At 36.5% G+C, this 20,683-nt stretch overlaps 1 protein-coding gene across 8 annotated transcripts in view; it reads left to right on the forward strand.

The window, feature by feature from the left end:
• LOC129923933 (zwei Ig domain protein zig-8-like) overlaps positions 1–20,683 on the forward strand; it is a 297,168-nt gene that overhangs the window by 118,478 nt on the left and 158,007 nt on the right. The window contains exon 1 of one of the 8 annotated variants that reach the window (XM_056017143.1): positions 4,160–4,297. The exons of the other annotated variants lie outside the window; for them this stretch is intronic. The gene's annotated coding sequence lies outside the window, so the exon portion shown is untranslated. Of the gene's footprint in view, positions 1–4,159; positions 4,298–20,683 lie in introns of those variants that run through there. 8 annotated transcript variants of the gene reach the window in all.

Consider the following 20,683-nt stretch of genomic DNA (forward strand, 5'->3'; position numbering starts at 1 on the left):
ATGGAATGTCTGCTAACCAAATGTAGACATCAATTAGAAATATCTATTTTGAAACAAATAGAAAACACATGGCCCCCCTTGCTTCAGGTTTTAAAAAGTTTTTTTGTATTTTTTTAAAGCCAAGCCAAGGATAGAGGTTTCCATATTGTTTCATGTGTTTGCGTCGGTGTGTGCATCAAAGAATATTTTTGTTTAATTAGAATCATTAGGGAAGTGCCACTGCTCTGTTTAAGGATCTGGTTTTTTAAAATGTCCACTGCAAGGTGCATTTTTTTCTTAGATAACAGTTTTATACATTATATTATGTGGGTTGTTTTTGTTATTGTAGATCTTATTTATTTGTTCCCTTCCCCCCGACTGTCTAGCTTATAGATTAACTAGCTACGAGCTCATGTTCTGATAAGGGAAATAAACATAGAAATAAGTAACACAAACATAACAATAGGCATGCCCATCACACTAAATAAATGACACTATATAATCGAACACAATGCAAAACGTAAATTTATGCAATATTTTGTCCACAAAACTAATTTGTATAGCCTTGAAAGTCTAAGAGAATATCTAAGCCATCCTATATAGAATGTTTTGGACCCATACGGTTATATATTGAAATACAGCAAACTTTTGGTCATCCAACGTTTTCGGCAATCCAACTCCCCTTCGCTCCCGTAAACGTCGGACTATCAAAACTCAACTGTATTTACTCCTAGAGTACAAATAAGCTATCGGTATAAACGAATTGCTTTTTAAAAAGGTCAAACACAGTTATACCTTTTGAATACAATTTGTTGCATTCATACACATACCTTGAAGCAGAATACATGCGGCAGTAAAATTGAATTTTCAAAAGCGCTTTTTAGTTTATGAGACATTAACGTGACAGACGGAAAGACAACTCAGAATCATTCACCGCGTTCTCCTTACGCAGACCTGTAACAAAGATCAAAACAAACTAGTTTTGTGTGTGTGTGTTTTACGTGTCTCGGGTGTTTCTTCAGGTTGAAGATAATTACATCCTAGCACAAGCATCCCACGCGACGACTGAGGATGGCGGCGGGCAAGGTTCGAATCCTGGACCATCGAAACCATTGAGCTGCAATCCAGAGCGCATACCACACGACCAGACATTGTTCAAAAACAAAAAATTATTAGAGATTACATAAACTGATAAAGAGAGACAAATAGAGGAAAGATGTTTTTTCTGCCTTGATCGCCTAGGTTTACTAGTGGGCCTAATATCTAAGGCAATAGCTCCAAATGAACTCACTGTCACTAACAACCTAAACGTCAGGTGCTTTTGAGACCCCACCATTATGTCTTATAGCACTAGGCCTAACAATCTTGTTCAGCCCGCGGACACACTATGCCATGGGGCCGCATGACCACACAGATTAACAACACACTTCTTGAGGTCGCATAACCAGAAAAATTTCAGACACATTGTTTCACGAGGCCAGATGACCAGAAAAATTTACTACACATTGTGTCACGAGGCCAGATGACTAAAAAAAATTACGACACTTTGTGTCACAGGGCCGGATAACCACAAAAATGTTCGACACTTTGTGACACGAGGCCGCATGGCCACACAAATTAACGACAATTACAACACACTGTATCACCCGGCCGCATGAATACACAAATATGCGACAATCCGTGTCTTGGGGCTGCATGACGACTATACAAAAATCATTCAGTCCAATGGAATCGATTCTCTTCGAGCAGAAGTTTCGAGAGCCAGATTGCTCCGCAGCACGGGCCGGATATGGCCTGCTGGCCGTAGTTTGGGTGTCGCTGTATTTCTTTGAGGAAAGGGATGCAACAAACAGTGGTCTAAATATAGTCCCCTAGCTACTGTAAAAAGATAATGCATTTCATGTGTAACAAACACAGGCAGTTTGTCACCTGCGGTTTATGTAATTCCAGATTGTTTATGAATTATGATAATGAACTGTTTGCGCAGTTCAGCCCTGTTAAAGGTCATTACCTTTGATGTCTGTACACTCCAACATATTTGCCCCTCTCTCTTACTCACCAACGCAAAAAATTAAGCCCCAGATAAAGGTAATCTTTAACCGAAGCCAGAAGTGAGAGAATATTTCTAGAAAGAGCAGGGGCTTTAACTCGATTACTTTTATTTAGTCTAGACCAGAGATGTTACCGAATAATTATATTGGATTTAAAGTGCTATCTTTCTATTTTTAGTACCATACAAAAATATCTTACGGATAGTTTTAAGAATCGATCCTGGTGATCCTAGCTCTGCATCTGTAGAACCATATGATATATTCATTGGTTTCTCTTGTAAGGTAATTTATGAATCTAATTTTAGACGGTGTTACGGCTAATAGTGTTGACCGACATATCTCTAGTAGGCCAAACATATTTAGTACATAGTAAGTCACTAGCTTTCGACTCAGTGGTTCCTTATTACCCCCCCCCCCCCCCAGTGAGTCTAACTTCTCACTCTCCTTTCCATGGACAAGATTCTATTTTGTACACAAAGGTCTAGTAAGTGTTCCTGAATCAACGTTTTCACTGAAGATAAATATAAAATAGTTCATTCTTAGCATATTTACAACCCTGAGACTACGACGCCTGGCTTGGTTATGTCCGCCCGGATGGAGTACAATCTTATCCCGAAAGTCATCCTTTGTGGACAACTCCGATTTGTGGATGTGATCAAACGGAACCTCAAATCAATGAATGTTGATACTGACATAGATCTACACCGCAGTATGTAGAAAGAGATGGTGACCAGGAAAGCTAATGAAAGCAAAAAATGCATTGGTCTCTAGAAGTGCCTGTGGGCCTGGTTCCGTCATCCCATAAATTTCATTGCTCGTAAGCTCCATTTTTTTTTTCACAATACAAATCTCTGCATGCATCTATGATGATTCTCATACATGGCGAAAACAACAATTTGGTGCATCCGGTGTAAAGGATTTGTTCACAAGCTATGTTTTTAAAAAAAAAATTAATGATACTTTGTGTGTGCTCATTGGAGCACTGAAGCTTTTATTTGATTTAGTTGGCAATTTTGAGGCTCCATTTACTTCCATGAGATGGTTCAGTTTATCGTACAGCAATGTGTTATATAGGTTATACTATACCACTGAGTTTTTCGGGAGTAGCATCCATTGTTAATGTAATTGTAACTTAAGATGGGATCAGAATATCATCAGATGATACAGGTAATGTAGATGATCATAATCTTCTCAGCTCTCTCTCTCTCTCTCTCTCTCTCTCTCTCTTATTTGTCCAAATAACAATAATATTAATTTTTAGTAATTCTGTGTTTCTGCTTTAACTCTCGACTACTGAATTGAAAATGATCTAGCAAATGCATATACGATATAATATAAAACAGAGTATATAAGTCTATTAGTTTTTTTTTTTGCAAGCTAAACAACGAGCCAGATACTTCAAAAACCTTTAGAGTAAATTCACTTTTATTATAGTATTCACTTTGCATACAAGCGTAGATCTGTACAATACAAATAACTTAAGCCTCTACTGCCCCTCTACCTTTACCCGTGTCGGTATTTATTGAACACCCGGACTCCTTCATTCACTTTTGTCTACCGAGACTCCCCACACTTGTCACGTGACTTCTATATACATCATGTTCAGAAGTAATGTGTGGTTACTTTACAGATGACGTCACTGGCCACGCAGAAATGAGCCAAAGCGCAGTACTTTGCAATATCCTTGACGACTACGTGTGACAAATCCCCCGCTATTCGGTTCTGTTGAATGACACGGCGCTGACATCTATTTGACATTCCGTTCCTCTTTCACAGCGACGCCGCACTTTACAGTCGGCACTGGAGAGGGGAGGGGGATGAGATAGGAAAACAAACATTTCCACCTACATTATCTCCCCAGCCCCCACCACCCTCACTTACCTCAACCACCCAGAACACTACCAGAGTTCACGTCTCTTGTCTTCTTTACTCTATCTTTTCTCTGAATGATGTTTCTCTCTTTCTCGCGTGGGTGCTTTTTTATGCAGCTGTTCCTCTGACACTCCCTCCCACCCACCCACCCCCTTTTTTTTTTTTTGATATATCAATTGGCAATTATCGGCTAATAGGATTTGAACCCATTAGCAATTAACAGATTACAAGAGGGGAACCGTGACATCCATTTCGGTGCAATGTTTCGTTTGTTTCCTCGGATAGAATCGATCAACGTGTTTGTACAACATTCGCCATGTTGGGGGGAACATTGGATACCCTGAGTTTTTTTAGTGTTGGAGAGTATTCGATGTAACTGGATGTGACATGTTCAGGTTAGAGATTTTTTAACTACGTCAGTTAACAGTTTCAAACAGCTAAGTTTAGAGATTACAATGTACAGTGATAAAGCAACTAGTATACAATTCCTATATACATTTGAACATTTTGTTTCGTTGATGGCAGACCTCTCCGTGTTGACATGCAATAGTCATAAAATTCAATCAGAAAAATTAATTAATTTTATAACATTCTTTAATAATTCCCGTAACTTTTTTTTTTGTCGGGGGGGGGGGGGTAGGAGGGGCTGTAACAATGTCACCTTTATTATTCTTGTTTACACTATTCAATTTGAGATTCATGTATTTAGTTGGCTAATATATACTCTTCTATATTTTAGTCCTAAGTGATATGAGCGTTTATTGTAGTGACTAGTGACAATATGGTTTTCATGGTGTTTCTGTAGCTCGCCTCACTGCAACTCAATGAAGAGATTCCTTGTGAAGCAACTAACAGCGACTAACTTTACTAACTAGCTACAAGCCTTTATATAGATCCTAGGTCTACATGTTTCTAACACATTACTTATGTAAGCAAACAGACACTTAAACAAACCATGCTATCAACATGACTAAGTCCAGCCTTTCTGTCTGTCATGACATGGTCCCCACGAGGGTCAAACAGTACACACACCTATATATCTGTCATCAATATTGTTACAGCCTATATTCCCATGCTCAGTGGGGGGGGGGGGGAAGTAACACTGGCCTATATTTTCTACAAGTGGAACACTTCATTGTTTTATTTTTATTTATTTTATTATTATTTTTTTTAATATCAAGCAATCGAAGCACTGGCTTAACCAGAAATACCCGGATAAGGGTAATGTCATACGTCATCGTATCTATCACTGGTATAAATTAATAGAGGCATACCATTATTTGAGCTCTGTATCGATATGATCCTATAGAAGGTGACCAGATAGTTAGGGAGAGAAAGTGTGACACTTGTCGATCATAGGACCTAAAAGGGACAGGCTTAGATTTTTTTTCAAGCAATATTTCTATCAACAACTTCTTAGACGTTAGTACAATACACCGCAATTCACACACACACACACACACAATTTACACACATTGTACACACACACAACAACTAAAATAATTCCTTGCTTTCTGAAACGTTTTTCCAAGATAGACCATCTTTCTGTGCGATCCACTTAAAAGGGTTAACCTTTCAAACAGGTCGCTTCTCTCTCTCTGAAATACTTGGCACAGTTTACGTAAAAGTTTATTACGATTGTCGCTAGCACATCCCTTTTATTAACCACCTCGCGTCATCCAAATAGTAAGTCGTAGGCGTACCTCTTGAGGGAGGAACCTTTTCACGTTTTCATGCTGCTTTTTGTGCATCTCTGAATCAATGTATCAATGGTAGAAGATACTTCAAGAGCACTGACATTCTGTCTCTCAATAAACAACTTCTGCATGGGATATTGCTGCAATGTTGTGTACAAAATGCACCCACAATTCAACAAGCGGGTTTTTAAATAATATTTGGACTATGAGGGGACACTTCTCTTGAGAAAACAAATGTAATTTCAAAGCAGGATATATTTTAAGTAGTCTCTCCACCGAAGACTTCAGATGTAACCACCTAAATCAACGAATTTGCTTTTTTTCCTCCTATTTCCTGCGAAGGCTCAAGGAATCATATCATCAGGGGAAACGACTTCATTTTATTGTGAGCTTGAGGCATCCATGAACGCTGTCAAGAACGTATCCTCATGAACCTGCTTCTTTACTTTGTTCATTCTATAAGGGTCACACCTTTAGTATCGATTCCTTCACATTAGGTTCTTGCACATGTGTATCTTGGGTCATAAATTCGTAAGCAATTTCAACGTGCAGTCCATTGATCCTAAACATTTATTATGGGAAACTGTTTGGTGGCCAAAGTACTTTTAACGACTACCAGTTTAACTATTAAGTACATATGGAAATGTTAGAGAAGTACCTTAATCGGGGCCTAACAAAGTAAAGTTTCCCTTTCAGACTTTGAGATCTATGGGGTATTTGATTTAGAGTCATCTGTTTCTAGGGCCAACAGTTAACGAGCAGGCTGTCAAGTGGCCATCACAATGGCCAACTGCCTTTACTTTCCCCAACTAATGTCAGGTACCCATTAGACTTGGGTGGACTCAGAGGAGCCCTAAGAATTCCGAATTTTAAAATCACAGTCTTCACCGAGATTCGAATCCAGGGCCCCAGGTTCGGAAGCCAAGCACTTAACCACACAGCCACAGCGCCTTAAATCGGGCTTACTAGTAGGTTTTAATTGAAAGTTACGAATCTTATTCAGCTGTATCGTTTTATCCACAAGTGCTACAGAAAACTACTTTCGACATTTCTCCTATCGCACTCCACTGTTGTTGATTCCTTTTGCCCTCTTTATAAACAGAAGCTCGGCCTGTAGGTTTTGTCTATGATATTTCAAACCGTGTCATCAACTTGAGCAGAAGGGAAAGCTGAGCGAAGGGATACTGTCTGCTGGAATTGATGAACAGAATCAGCGGGAAACATGCTGAAAGCTCAACGAGCCAAAAGTCGAAAGTAAATGAGCAGAAGTCAGATGCTGCAAAGTAAAAGCACTTACATGCCTGTAACACAAGATCCTGCGAAGCATCGAGCATGAACTAAAAATCAAGAAGGAAAAGCCTCAAGGTGGTGTTAAAAGTTATTAGTCAAAAGATTAACATTAAGAAACATTTAAAAATAAAAGCTTGACATTGATGGACATTTTTTTTAGATGATTGCGCGACATTGGCCGCCCCCACCCGGACATTTTATAAAAAGCGTGACAGACGACCCAAAGCTGGACATTGTAATCTAGTAACATATCTGGTGTCCAGATCTTTAAGAGACTTTCAACTGGACCCTGCCACAAATACGTTTAGAAACTGGTCTATCTTTTAAAAAAAAAAGGCTTGTCCAATTAACGGCTCGTTCCTAGTTCTTGTGTTCATTCACTTGGAAGCAGACGAGAGAGTTGTCTCCCATATGCTACTCATTTAAAGGGATCAGACAGGGGAGCTAAACATCCAGTTCTTGCGAAAAGTTTATAGAATTAGTGGTTTGCTTAGTATGCGAGTGTTTGTATGTATGTATGTGTGTGTGTGTTGTATGTTTGAGTGTTTAAAATAAAAGTAATTTCTTTTTTTTTATATATTGTAAAATTTTGGTAAAGGTGTGAGAATTACATTGTTTGTGTCTTCAATATTTTGGTATATCAAGACTTTATAAAGTTGCTATAGTTTTCTTGAGGCTTAACTTCAGAGTATCTTTGGATTATCTTATACAAGCTCTGGATAAAAGTTAATGATGTAAGCTGGTGATAAGGAAAGAGGGGGGGGGAGGTCCATAAACAGGATTAGACATTATTATTATTGTTTCATGTTATACTAGAGTTGTTGTTTTTTCCTTTTCTGTAAATTACTTTTGAAAAAAAAAACTGTTATGAAAAATTTGTTAAATAAAATCAATTTGATTCCTGACTAATGGACCTCATTCACCAATCGTAAACAAACAACATTTAGCGACGTGATTCTCAATCTCTTCTATACAAATTACGATCTAATTTTAATACACAATGGCTATCACGTGACAGTTTTTTTCCCGTTCTTTTATCAATATTATCACGTGACTAAATGTTGTTTGTTTACGATTGGTGAATGAGGTCCGTTAGGGTTAATTATTCAGAAACTTTCTATTTTCATGCGTTTGGGTTTGTATGGTTTAGTGCAGTGATTCCCAAAGTGGTCTATATAGACCCCCAGGGGTCTACGAGGACTTCCAAGGGGTCTACGGAAGTGAAAAAATAAATTGGGGGTCTATGACCTGTAAATGGGGGTCTACTATAGTGGATCTCATTTAAGCATGTAATGACTTTAAATTTCATTTCCGATTAATGATTTTACCTTAGTTAATCCTTTCAATTGTAACTCTCTTAGTCTTAATGAGTTGTTTTTTTTTTTTTTAAATTTTAACATCTTATTTTAAATACATGAAAGTAACATTGTACATGGCCTTGTTAAAAAGAACTGTTAAGAGTACAGTGTTGGTTACTAGTCATTTGTTGTATTCGTCCTTGTCGAACAAATCATTTCATATGTGCTTTTTCTGTAACAAAGTTTTAAGCTAAGTTACAATGAAACTATCTAACCTGGAGACAATGACAACATGATAAAATAGATTGAGATTTGAAATAGCATACTTTCAACACTTTTGGTTCAGAACAGTAGAACAAAAAGAAAAGAGGTTTGTGAGTGTCTTACAATATTTTTTCTTAGGCCTATATCAAACTCCAGAAAACTGCACTATTAAAAGCCACACACATCTGATATCATAGTAAAAATTTCTCTAAACAACAATACAGTTCAAAGGTGTAATGGTAAGAGGAGTTAAGAAACTGAAAAGTTCTTATGTAATTACTTTCCAAAGACAAAAAAAAAGCTGGACTAGTTAACCTTGCCTGATAATATAGTGTTATTATTATCATGCTTTCTTTTTGTTATGAATTAAGAAATCCATAAAGAACTGCTCATTGCCTGAAACTTTGATCAATTGCTCCTTCACAATGAAGAATGATAGTTGTCGAAAGGCTTATGTTTGACAATATTTATTTCTGAGTTCTTGAGTGCTAAAAATCCAATTTTAACAGACTTATTTCATAAATTTAATGAGGGTAACTTACGCTACAAGGTGATTACCTAAATTTGATCAAAACGAAGGCATAATCTCAAAGTTTCTTGTGAGGATTAAGTAATGAAGCATACAATAGATTGGATGAAATTTCCTAATTTTCAAATTTAAAACGAACATCATCTAATCGAAAAGTTATGATAGATTAAATCTAACTAAATTGAACCCTAATGTTGAAATATTACACAAACTTGCTATCCACTAGGCCAGTGTTTCCCAAACATTCAACATATACCAAATATGCGTACCCCTTCCCCCTTAAAAAATGAATAATTGTTGAAAATAATAAACGAACTTTAGGGAATACTGCAATAGGCGTTTCAGTCAATTCCTATAATGCATTTTAAATCTTATTTTGTTTCATTTTAATTTGAATTTCATCAATGAATGGCCTAGAAATAAGTGAGAAAAACACAAATAAAGTTGAAGAATTTTCCAAAAAATGCAGGGGGTCTACCGAAGAATGGAAAACATGGCAAGGGGTCTACGAAACAAAAAAGTTTGGGAACCACTGGTTTAGTGTTTGCATGTTTGTTTTTTGTGTTTGTATGTTTTATTGTGTTTGCATGTATTTTATTTGTATTTTTTACGCGTGTGTGTGTTTTTGTGTTTGAGACTGTTTGTGTTTGTGTGTGTGGATAATGAAAGCAAGAAACATAAGACTGTAGGGTGTACGTCAATCAGTTTACTTAAAGAATGTTTGGAAAGAGAAAACAGAGAGTTGAAAAAAGACGCTACTGTAATGTAAAGCTCCTCTGATTATCGTAATCAACATACCAGAAATCTTTGTGCCGTGTCTCCTGGTCAAAGTTTAAGTTTTTTATTTTCTCTTTTCTTGACTTTCTTTTTCTTATTCTTTGAACATCCGGATACGTTGGGGGTAATGATGACGGAATCTCCTTAGGGGAGAAAGTGACCACTGCTGACCGCTAGAGTAAAGTGAATACCCACTTCCACTTTACGGGCAGACAACAACGTGACTAAGTGACCAGCAAGTCTCTCCGGCCCCTGTTATCGCAATGGCCTCTTGTCCATTGAATATCCATCATTTGTCCCTCGGACTTCACTGGCTTGTCCATTACTCGTATTGACCGTTCCACGGCCAGCAGTTGAAGGCCATTTATTTGGGGGTCTGTTTCGGCCATGTGGAGTTCTCCCCGTGGCATCTACACGAATCAATATTTGCCATAAAAAAAAATTGGCATGCCCCCCATTCCCCTTTATTCCCCCCCCCTTCATCCACTGGTAAATGTAATTAGACTAATTGATGATGTGTATGTGAGTTGACATGAGGGTCATCTATATACTTTTTCTTTGTGGCTCTAATGAAAACTTGGAGGGTTGTTTTATTTAATTATTATTTTTTTAGTGAGAAATGTGAGCGTATGAAATGCTGCAGAAACATGAAACATCACTAGGAAGGAATACGTGAACATACGAGATTAGTTCTTTCTAGTTATTGAGTTGTTTGAGATGTTCAGTCAATGAAGGGAATTAATGGCGTTGTCAACAAGTAAATATCAGAGGAATAAAGATGTTGATGAACCAGACTGTCGTTTATCAAAAATGTTTCCTATCAGATTATTTCAAATATTTTTTAGCGTTTTTATTTCTTCTTCTTTATGTTCTCATCTTTCTCTCTCTTTCTCTCTCTATTTTTCTCTCTATTTCTCTCTCTCTCTCTTTCACTTTCTCTCTTTCCCTCTTTTTTCTCTCTCTATTTCTCTCTCTCTCTCTTTCACTTTATCTCTTTCCCTCTTTTTCTCTACTTTCATTTTCTCTCTCTGTCTTTTCATTCTCGTTCTTTCTCTCTTTTTCACTCTCTCTTTCTCTTTGTCTCTCTCTTTCTTTCTCTTTCTCGCTTTCTCTCTTGCTTTCTATCTCTTTATTTCTCTCTCTCTCTCTCTCTCTGTGACTCTGTCTCTATCTCTCTCCTTCTTCCCTAATGCCATTAGAGGATGAAACGGGTAGTCTGAATCAGCCATGAAAACCAATGACTTAGCAAAGATGAAATCTCTAAGTTACATTCACGACTAAATAAGACTATGAATGAGCTCGAGAGTAATTATCTTCTGTTTGGAAGGAACGACTTTATCTACCTTCCTCTTTTCTTCTTCCTCACTCTCTCTCTTTCTGCCTCTCTCTCTCTCTCTCTTTCTGTCTCTCTCTTTTTGTCTTTCTCTCATTTCAATACTTTAACACAGTCTCTGACAGGCTGGATAATATTGAAAAATAACAAAAAGGCGACTTTAATTAACGACTTCCTCTTTTAAATACCATTCTCAGAACTCACAGATTCATCTACTCATTATCAAGATCTATAAATCTATTATCTATACAAATACATAGTTCTGTCTAATTAAAACATTCAAAGAGACCATGTTTTTCATTTTGATCCCTTCCAATTCTGCTTTCATTTTTTAGTCTTTTTTTTAAACTCACGCTCGTATCTCAACGAGCACGTTGGCGCCACGCAGAGTTTAATCCTGAAACCTAAACTCCTATGCCTGGCTTTAAAGATATTTAGTCTCAGGAATGAACCTCGCGAAGATTATGTTAGAAAAAAAATGTTTTATTGCCCAGAAAGCTCGTAAAGTTCGGAAGGAATCAAATGAAGGATTCATTACAGCTTGAGTGTTGGGATTTTTCTTTTTTCAAAGTGTTTTATCAAATTTTAGTTGTAATTTATTTTGGCCAATTACAAAATAATACATACAGAGAGGTGAATAGGTAATGTTCTGGAAAGGTTATGTTCTACAGAGGCCATGTTCTATTGAGGTCACGCTCTATACTCTATAGGGTCATGTTCTACAGTCGTTATATTCTACAGAGGTCACGTTCTACAGGGTCATGTTCTACAGAAGCCATGTTCTACAATGGTCATGTTCTACTGTCTATGTTCTTAGAATGCCTTAACCTATAAATATTTAGGTCCTTAAAGATTAAAATTGAACCAAATCAAGCCTGCGCTAACTTGAACAATGTTGAAGTCACATTTCTTATTCCACGTTCTAGAACAAATTCCTACAAGCGTTTCTTCTTCCCTTGGACTATTAGAGTAGAGAACGGTTAAGCGAACCAATGACTTATCACAGTGTTTCCCAAACCGTGTTCCGAGGAAATCTAATGTTCCGCGAGACCTGAATAGGTGTTCCACGAACTACTGGAATAGTTAACTAGTAGGTCACCACGTAAAATAACCTCTCTAAACAAATAACCGAAGTGTTCCATTAAATACTCAAAATGTGCGAAGTGTTCCGTTAATTTAAAAAAATTGGGAAACCTTGACTTAGTCGAATTTAAGTCTCAAATTAGCCTGCATGACTAGATTGACACAGGGAGAAGTATAGGAGGTAACAATCTTTTTTTTTTTTTTTTTTTTTTGTAGAACCGTCTGTAATCTGTATGTCCAGGGAGAAAGATAATGTTGAGTCAGTACGTTTGACAAACGACCTTAAACACTTCACGTTAGTTTAAATTAATAAATACAAGAGTTCAATTTATAACCAAAGTTAACATGGACATATTCATTTCCTTCTCCTCTTTGTTGTTGGGTTTTTTTTTTCAAACACCCCATAATTCAAACACTTTGTTGGGCACCCTACCTCGACACTCTCATTTACACCCAACACCATGTTGCTTGCAAATCGTTGCACCCTTGTGGCGAATGCAGACAAAATAAAAAGGAAGGGAAACTAAACCTCCCAGACTACTTCAGGACATTGTCTGGATTCTAAGTTGATTGGATAATCCAATTGTCTGTCTCGATACTGCCCGGGCATATTGTTTTAAAGGATAAAATTCCAGGGGAAGCGTTTAAAAGGTTGGCACGATAGGGAGAAAGGAGGAGGGAGTTGTTTTGTTTTGTTTTTTTGGGGGTGAGTAAAAATAGACGGTGTATTCACAGCGTACCCCCGTCAATATTTGTAAAACTCCGCGAGGAACTATTTTTAGAAGTAAAGACATTTTTATCTAGATTCTAGACGTATGCATTGTTGAGTGCTTCTGTGGTCGAAATACTTGAGCGTAGTGACAGTGGCGTCACTAGGGTGGGTGTCACCCGGTGCGGTCAGCTCAGGGTGTAACCCCCCCTCCTTTAAAAAAATCCTGTTTTTTTTTCCTTTGTTTGTTGCGCTGTAATACCTATAGTTTATAATTCCCTACGTTATTTGATTGTTCTACAACTGTATAATAAGTGTCTATTTAATTTTAAAATTCAGTTGTTTATGACAATTTCTCTATAGTTCAATCGGTTTGTGTAGTCATGTGAAACTCTGCACTCATCCTTAATCTTCGGAATCGAAGACATTGCCATTAATCTATATTTCAAAAATAAATTACACTATGATTTTTTCTGGAAATCAAACTTCAAAACGTATCAACTTGATCGAAGTTAGTATCTATAACGATATTATTTTAAATAAAATTGGCCGTTGTGATAATGTCGTCTGTTCCTTTGTCTCAAAAAGTTCTAAATTTTAATTTTGATAAGCCCTTTTCACATGACACCATAGATAAGCAGATGTTAAGAAGGCTTTGTTCAATGATTTAGAGTTATTTTTTAAGGTCTTTGTGGCATATGAAACATGCACTATCAATTTTTATTTTCTTCAAGAAAAACTTTTGTAGCCTTAAGATCTCTTATCAGTCATAGTATTTCTATTGGAATGTCACCTTTTCAAAAATTCCTCATATACGCCAATAATTTGATTAAGTGACCGTTACACACATCTATTAAATAGCATTTCTGTTGGTTCTTAATAATGTCATGTACCCCTCCATAGTTCCAGACTTTTCTAGACATTTAAACCTTTTAGCTGATCTCATCAGCTTTTTTTTTTGGTCTCACTTGGAATCGCATAACTTCTAGATCTGATCAGTGTGTGCTATCTTAGGTGAGTTATGCCAGGTGTTTTGTCAAACAAAATACAAAGGTGCTTACAGTCATTCTGACTCTAATATCTTTAAAGTCGTTTGCTAAATTATTTATAAACTTTTTAACATTACAGGTGTACTTTCAGCTATGGGTTTTATATACATAACATTTTCATCATCTCATGGAAGTTCTATTTATTATGTAAAATAATCTACATTTATAGAACAATATATCCTTCCATTGTTTTACTTCTTTACATCAATCATAGCAACGACTTTCTTGTCAATTGTATCTGTAGCTGGTTGCCATTGTTTTCCAATGTTCAAATTCTGATGAATTCTTCATACGTCTTTTAATATTCCAATTGCGGAATTTTTCCAACAAAACATTAAATTAAGTCACCAATTTCTATTTCATTTCTATACAATTAGTTGAAAATAGTCGACAAAAAAAGAATACAGTTTTTTTTCGCTATTAAGTGACTAAATCGTCCCCATCAGGAAGCATCAGAACCATTCCTTTGGCATCTTGGCTATTACTTTTTCTTTTGCTCTTGATGATTTCCTTTGTAAATCATATGAAATTGGCACACGCCGAGAAGAAAAAGCTCCTAAAATATTCAAGTATATCATTCGACTGAGATAGTGTAAAATTTTCTTCATCTTGGTTACAGCTTCTTTCACAGAAAAATTAAATAACATTATCATGTTTATAAATGTCAATGACCACTTATTTATTTTCCACCTCTAGAAAATTTACATTATTTACATGTGAGATTTCAATTATGCCTGAATACTGTCGTCATTTGGTAAACAATAACTTTTGCTTGGCATCCTGGTATTAAGGTGCTAGCTACAAATTCAATAAATTAAATTCAATTAAATCTTTTTTAATCAAAGCAGTGATCCTATACATACATGCAGCTGGTAAACATCTGAAAGTCAGGTTACATGTTTTCCTTGTGATATTAAGTATGGTATAACATTTTAAACATTTTGATAGAATTTCATTAAACAAGTAAATCTATTTATTAATTGTGAATAACATGTTCCAATATTTAGCCACTGTCGTTTAACAGATCTAACAGTTGCGAAACAATGTTACACTACTGTAATGTGGACCAGTAACGAAAAGCTGTTTTAATTAATTTTCATTGTGTTAATATAATTTGCTTGTTGATTAATATATAATTTTTAAGTTCCTTTCTAAAGAAACTAAGTGTTAGACTTTAAACTTTAATTCTAATGATACATGTAACATTTTTGACTGACTTTATCTCCAATGAAATTTTTTATTTAAAAAAAAGCATATCAGTAACGTTATAATTTTTGTATTAGCACGTGCCAGAAACTATTTTTAGCAACGTAATATCTAAAAATAAAGTCTCAGAAGTTTGATAAATCTGGCATCTCGCAGAAATTATCATTTCTTTTTTTTTACGCTCCTATCATCCAAAACACATGCAAGCTTTTAGGGAAATTTGTTAATGTTGAGATTACAACTGAGTGTTTTGTCAAGAATGTAATTAGCTGCTTAATGGAGTCAGTTTTCGTTGGAAAGTCTTCAGTATCGTGTGCAATACGTGGACACTGTGCGAAACATCGGTGTAGTGTAGAATACATTGTCATTGTGTACAATACATCATCATGGTGTACAATACATTGTCATTGTGTAAAATACATCGTCATGGTGTACAATGCATCGTCATTGTGTACAATACATTGTCATTGTGTACAATACATTGTCATTGTGTACAATACATCGTCATTGTGTACAATACATCGTCATTGTGTACAATACATTGTCATTGTGTACAATACATTGTCATTGTGTACAATACATCGTCATTGTGTACAATACATCGTCATTGTGTACAATACATCGTCATTGTGTACAATACATCGTCATGGTGTGTAATACATCGTCATTGTGTACAATACATCGTCATTGTGTACAATACATCGTCATGGTGTGTAATACATCGTCATTGTGTACAATACATCGTCATTGTGTACAATACATCGTCATTGTGTACAATACATCGTCATGGTGTGTAATACATCGTCATTGTGTACAATACATCGTCATTGTGTACAATACATCGTCATGGTGTGTAATACATCGTCATTGTGTACAATACATCGTCATTGTGTACAATACATCGTCATTGTGTACAATACATTGTCATGGTGTGTAATACATCGTCATTGTGTACAATACATCGTCATTGTGTACAATACATCGTCATTGTGTACAATACATCGTCATTGTGTACAATACATCGTCATTGTGTACAATACATCGTCATGGTGTGTAATACATCGTCATTGTGTACAATACATCGTCATTGTGTACAATACATCGTCATTGTGTACAATACATCGTCATTGTGTACAATACATCGTCATGGTGTGTAAATACATCGTCATTGTGTACAATATATCGTCATTGTGTACAATACATCGTCATTGTGTACAATACATCGTCATTGTGTACAATACATCGTCATTGTGTACAATACATTGTCATGGTGTGTAAATACATCGTCATTGTGTACAATAAATCATCTTGGTGTACAATACATCGTCAAGGTGTACAATACAGGAGTACGATGGTGTACAAAGCACCGACACAGATAACCGTTATTTCCATTGTTCACCAACTTACGTAAACATTGTGTCTGTTCGTCGTATGTTTCCAGCGACTTTCAACACTTTCGATACATGACTTTAAAAAATATCAAGAGAAAAAGAAACACATCACTGCCTTTGGTCTTAACGAGGAATCTCTTAGAAGGTTTTTAAGTAAAGATAATTGTTTTGATGAGAACAGATTCACAAAGGTTGTGTTTTGTTCTTGATGAATACAAGTGATGAAGCTTGGACAAAACAACTAGGACAACGCAAAACATTTTCACTAATTGAAGAGTGCTTGTGAAGGAAAGATGTTCACCAACATTGTAGTCTTTTCATTAAGTGAGTGCATTTCTACACATTAATTGTATCGAAATGTGCATGAGCTCTTTAGATGAAAAGTAAAGATAAGTAAAGAGATATACAAGTCTACAGTGACTAGGGGATTGAAAGATTAAACAACTGCCGATACACATATCTAGCCTACACACTTACCTTAAGTTGTCTGGAAGAACAAGTGTAGGTATACCTCTTCCATTTCTTGACGTCTATAAGAAACAAATGTTCGTGCACTTCAATGTCCTTGTTAACACAAAAAAGCCATTTAGTGTTTCCTAGATGTCAAAATTGGGAACTAACACAAAGGACTATTTGAAACTAAGCACCAATAAACTTTTTTCATTTTGAGCTCAGAATGACATTCGAAATGAATTTCCATACAACTTACTTCTTTTGCTCTCAGTAGCCTTGGTTGTGTCTACAACAGATTCACTAGCAGTTCTCTTGTGCTTCTGGGAATTCTTTTTATGCATTCCAGATAGGCTGTCATAAGAGAGTGTGACATTATCGAAATCTTTCTACGAAGACTTTAAGCAGCCCAAAGTGTTGATGGTCTAAAAACTTTCCTAAGTCATTTTGTTGTCCTATTGTTTTAGCCCTATCCGATGACCTCTTCCTTGAGTACCGCTGGTAAACTGCTGGAGATGAAAAGTGATGTGTTGAACATGTTGAAAATGGTTGTCAAACAATTTGAACTTTTTCTGTTGTAAGGACGTCTTGGGTCACAGAAACTAGTACTAGAATCTAGAATATCATTAGAGCTTTACGTGTTGTGATTTGATGAAGTTTAGTCTTCAGTGAGAACTCAGATTTATAACAAATGAATATTCTAACTTGATTAGAGTAGCACCATCAATATATCCCTAAACTTAGAGACACTTCAGGACAGAAGAATAAAAAGTAAAGTAGCTATAATATATATATAAAAAACAACTAAACCATAACTTACAAATAGAAAAACAAAACCTAATGAAATACTCAGAAAGACACAAAGATAGATGCACATTCCTTATTCCATACACTAAAACAAATTCGAACAAACTCTACTTCTTCCCTAGCGTCAATAAAGAATGGAATGGGTTGCCTGAATCAGCCAAGAAAACCGTCGACTTAGCAGAGTTTCAGTCATTGATTAACATGTAAGATTGATACATGAAATGTGTAGGACGTAATTATCATCTTTGTTTTTTGAGGTAACATCTCTAAAATATAAGATAAGATACTTACCAGTGATATTACGCGACAAGTTCTTAACTGCGTCTCTGAAATCTAAAAATGATTCAGTCTATTATTGTGTTACCTCTGAAACACCTTTCAGCTTGCTCCTAGCTACACTTTTAAGAGCTTCACCTTGTGCCTGGATCAAACCGATCTATTTATTGTTTACCAGTCAATGCTTTACAAAAAAGAATACATGCTAACCACTTGGCAGACACTGGGGGGAAATGGGGCTTTTAGCAATACTGAAACTCTCAGACTCCCATGGGAGATAACTACATTTAAAAAATAATAACAACTCTAGAAGTTTTGGGGGAATCGCTGCTTCAAATGTAGGAGAGACAAAAGAACAAAAAGGGGGGGGGGGGGGGAAGAGTCAGAACATTGGGGAAACTGGTGATGTATATTGTCTGCCCTTGTCTTCCGATACACATTTATGTTATATTGTGTTTTGTCTCCCTTTTGGGTGGACAAGCCAACCATGCAATGCAATTAACTCGATCAGTTTGTTGCTGAAATTCTGTACACCAGCCGACAAGTCCCAGATGACTTGTGTGCAAACAACATACCCTGACATCAGCCATGCACTTAAGTGATAGTGTTTCGTACTAAAATAAAAGTAGGACAGCCCGGGGGGGGGGGGGGAGACTGGACTCCATTTAGTGATTGATCTAATATACACACACATGTAAGTACTGAAAAAAAAAACTGTTTGGGGCGCTTCATCACCAAAAGAGTTAAGGGCGCCGGTAGCAAATGATAGGGTAGTCCAAATAGAGATATAGCCCAGTCCAATGGTTACACTTCACAAGTACCCCTTTCTGGACGTTGAAATGGTGGGGTCCTGCACACATGGGTTATGGGGTACATGTTCTTATAAACTGGGAGTAGTTAGTGTCCGCCCCTTACAGTGAGGAAAACGCCACAAGCTCCCCCACCCCTAGCATGCTCTAAGTGAAACCCAAAGCAAGTTTAGCTGAATTAGTTTTACTGGAGCAAGACTGTATCTCTTTGTATCCTCTCTATTACTTACTCCTCTGTATCTATAGACTATATATAGACAAATGTATGTGTTGAATTACATACTGACAAAGCCGAGGCGTAGGGTGCTCAAGAAGTCGTGACAAAGGTGTAAACGCATAAAAAATTTGCAAACAAAGTTGAAGACCATTAACAACCAAGAAAGATTACAAGTATAGCTAGAACCTTAAACGAGGATAACACAAAAAAAAAGTGAATAGATTGAACGAAAGATGAATGGGTGGATAGATAGCAGAAGCAGACATGATATAAAGAAGACAGAATGCAGTGCCGGGTTAATCACAGTGCAAGAAGGGCTCTTGCACTGTGACGAAATTATGTAAACCCACACATCGATAAGTCTTAATGCGTTAACTTCTTGTGACTTGTATAAGTTTCGTTTAGTTTTACGACAATTATGATGAACACTAACCCTCATAAAACGTTTTCCTGGCGAAACAATTAGAGTATTGAATAAAAAATCAAACAGACAAATGCAGGAGAGGTGTCAGATCTCTTAGCGTTCAGGTGAGACATGTTGATTGGTACAGATCCAGGTAAGTTTTTTTGTTAGGTAATCACATTGACATGTCAACCATCAAGTTAAACAGCCAGACACTTTCTCTAAAGAATTCAGACCAGAATTAATTAGATAGTATCAAGTGCTTTGTTGCTTAAATACTTTCTTGTGTGTACAGGCATTGACAGGCATACAAGAGTATAAGAGAGAAAGAAAGAAAGAGAAAAAGAGGGAAAGAAAGAAATAGTGAGAGAAGAAAAGAGAAATGAGAAAGTAGGATAGCGAGAGAAAGAGAAAGGGAAGGAGAGAAAGGGGAAAAAAGGAAGAGAGAGATCTAAACACATAGATGGAGAGAGGAGGAAAGAAAGATAAAGATGGAAATAGAGGAAAAAAGAAAGGAAAGAGAAGAAAGACAGTGAGATACGAAGAAGTACGACAAGATACAAACAAATATCTTCTAGTGGTCTAAGTTTGGCTTTTATTATAGTCGTGAAGGAAATTGATGAGCAAAATGAATCTCTTTCACTTCCAGCTTCTGTCTTGAACTTGTAGTCCAGCTTCTGTCTTGAACTTATAGTCCAGCTTCTGTCTTGAACTTATAGTCCAGCTTATGTCTTGAACTTGTAGTCCAGCTTCTGTCTTGAACTTGTAGTCCAGCTTATGTCTTGAACTTGTAGTCCAGCTTATGTCTTGAACTTATAGTCCAGCTTATGTCTTGAACTTGTAGTCCAGCTTATGTCTTGACCTTATAGTCCAGCTTATGTCTTGAACTTATAGTCCAGCTTCTGTCTTGAACTTATAGTCCAGCTTATGTCTTGAACTTATAGTCCAGCTTCTGTCTTGAACTTATAGTCCAGCTTATGTCTTGAACTTATAGTCCAGCTTCTGTCTTGAACTTATAGTCCAGCTTCTGTCTTGAACTTATAGTCCAGCTTCTGTCTTGAACTTATAGTCCAGCTTATGTCTTGAACTTATAGTCCAGCTTGTCTTGAACTTATAGTCCAGCTTATGTCTTGAACTTATAGTCCAGCTTATGTCTTGAACTTATAGTCCAGCTTCTGTCTTGAACTTATAGT

This window comes from Biomphalaria glabrata, chromosome 1 (assembly GCF_947242115.1).
Source record: "Biomphalaria glabrata chromosome 1, xgBioGlab47.1, whole genome shotgun sequence".
NCBI classification, from domain to species: domain Eukaryota; kingdom Metazoa; phylum Mollusca; class Gastropoda; family Planorbidae; genus Biomphalaria; species Biomphalaria glabrata.